Here is a 2628-nt window from a genome sequence, read left to right as displayed (position 1 = left end):
TAATTAAATTCTAACAAACACCTAAATCTTTACAATTTTTTTTTTTCTTAAAAGAAAAAGAAGGGGTATTTTGAGAATTTTGACAGGATTTAATGAAAAATTCTAACAGAGTGTTGAAATTGAAAACAAATTGAAAGATGGATACCCTAAATTGATACTTTTTAAAGTTTGCGTACCTTATTTCAAAAGTGATGAAAGATTAGGGTTATAAGTGAGGTTCTTTCTAAATTTGAATAGTGTAAAAGAGAAGGGTTGTGAGATCTATTTGTCCGGACAGCCTAATTGAATAATGAATTTGAAAAATTATTTTATGCTTTAATCTTCTTCTTCTTTTTTTTTTCTAAATATTGTTGATGACTATAAGAATTGAAACGAATGTGCACTTACTAGTGCTTTCCTTTAGTGTTTTCTTTTCTACTTTTATTAGTCCCACTTACTAGTGTTTTCTTTTCTTTTTTTCGTCTGTTCCCACTCACTAGTTGATTGAAGCAAAATGTAGAATAAATATATGTTATGGCCGTCTAAATCTAGTGCATTAGCTCTTTCTTTCTTTTTTTCTTTTTTCTTTTTTTCTATATATTTTGATTAGAGATCAATAAAAGACACAGACGATTAGAGATTAATAAAAGACACACAGGCGAGTGATTTTCTATACTTTTTGCCTCAATTTCTTAATAAGGGGAGAAGCAGAAAGCTCTTGAAATATTTGGTGCAAGGCAAAGCAAGATAAGAGCAAGATAATATTTATTTTACAGGCAGTTTTTGATCATCCTCTTTTTACAAGGTTCGTGGATTCTTCTTTTAAAATTTTCTCCAACCAAAATGTTTTTTTCTTCTCAATATATATAAAATATAAAAAGAGAGTGGGGTGAAGAAATTTCAACAAATTGTTGTATTACAATCTTTACTTCTTTATATATGGATTATGATTAGTAAATATAAAGAAATATTTATTGGGATCGATACCTCTCCTCGAATTGCAGCTTATTTTATTGCAGTCAGGGAGGCTCTTAATGGAGTTTATTTGTTCCAACAGGTATTGAAATTAGACAAATAAATTCTCAATGAAGCTATCTGTTTAAACAGGTACTGAAATTAGATAAATAGGCTTAGTTAAAAGAGCATTCTTAGCAGTCTCACCAAAATAGTTAAAAACTACTTTTCTCTATTCTGGTGAGTCACTTTTTTAAAGTTCTCCCAACAGCCTTACCATTTTAACTATTCAATATTCACTATTCTGTTTAAATAATACTTTTTCAAATTTCTTTATTCTTTCTTGATTTAATATTTTTTGAATGTTTGTCTTTTCTTAACTGTCATATTTTTTAATACTTGTCTTATTCTAATGGTCATATTTTTAAAAATTTGTCTTTTTCTAACGATCATATTTATGAATATTTATTTTATTCTAATAGTTATATTTTTAAAAATTAGTATTTTGCTAACGATCATATTTATGAATATTTATTTTATTATAACCGTCATATTTTTGAATAGATAAACAACGAATTTGTATGCCACATGAAACTGCGCAGGCGCTCCTTTGTATCAGGTCATGGGCCTATGGAGGAATCAAGTTAAAGTTCAAGTCTACTGAGATAGACTATGAGAGATAGATGGAATTGGCAGCTGCAGCTGCAGCAGATAATAGTAATGCTGCTTCTAACGTGCGCCGTATGTGAGGGAGAGAGACAGTCTCGAAAATATTCAGCAAATAGAACTAATTGTGGGCTGTGATCGTGAGAGAGAAAGAGAAAAGTAAAATTGGTGAGGGAGTTGGTGAGTGAATATTACTCATCAGAATTAGTGAGTAATTTCATTTATCAAAACTTTTTGGTTAAAGTGATGAGGCTGTTGTGAGTGGTTTTTTAGTGTTTTCATCAAATTAGCTTATCAAAATAGCTATTATAGTGAGGCTATTAGGAATGCTCTAGGGACTTCTTTAAATTGCCAACCTAAATATAAATCTGAATTTTTTTAATAATTTATTGTCCAAATTATTTTTTATAAAATTATTGAAATCTCTATCCCTTAAATATAGGGACATACAATTCCAGGGATACCGAGTGCAGGGGACTCCGTCCATATATCTTGATGTTATAAAAAGGTCAGAGCCATTTTTGGTGGTCGCAAAACTTTGATTCCTCTATTACTACGTGTCGTTTTATTGTTTACAGTACCGATCGAGAGAGGATTCAGAGGAAGCTGGGGGGGGGGGGGGGGGGGGGTGGGGTTGGGGAGAGAGGTTGGAATCGTTGGATGATGTGCCCCAAGTAGAGGGCCATTGAATCCATTAATAACACGTATAGTTTGGATGTTCAAGATTTGATTTGAATTTAATAACACAGCCGAAAGGAGTTTGTAATAATCTGTTGAGTCCACTGAGCTTAAAATATAAATTGAAATGAGTTTATGTTAATGTTTGTTCAAGACATAAAGCTCTCTACTTTCATAATACCCGGCCATGTCTTCTTCATCTCTTTCATCGAAGCATAGTGCCCACCATCATTCCACTAAATTTGATTCCTATTTCTACTACCTAAAGGAGAAATATTTTTCAAAGTCTTCCATCGATGTGGAATCATTTCATTTTGTTTGTCGTCCAATTTTTTAATTTACAATTTCCTG

General features: G+C 31.5%; 1 long non-coding RNA gene across 1 annotated transcript; it reads left to right on the top strand.

Annotated features, from left to right (window-relative positions):
- The first annotated feature begins 535 nt into the window (after positions 1 to 535).
- LOC133880729 (uncharacterized) lies at positions 536 to 2153 on the top strand. The gene is made up of 3 exons (XR_009902386.1): positions 536 to 784; positions 984 to 1036; positions 2042 to 2153. It is a non-coding gene; the product is annotated as an uncharacterized LOC133880729 (long non-coding RNA).
- The last annotated feature ends 475 nt before the right edge of the window (positions 2154 to 2628 follow it).

Source organism: Alnus glutinosa, chromosome 10 (assembly GCF_958979055.1).
Source record: "Alnus glutinosa chromosome 10, dhAlnGlut1.1, whole genome shotgun sequence".
Classification (NCBI taxonomy): Eukaryota; Viridiplantae; Streptophyta; class Magnoliopsida; order Fagales; family Betulaceae; genus Alnus; species Alnus glutinosa.
This window is presented reverse-complemented; position numbering and strand designations above follow the sequence as displayed.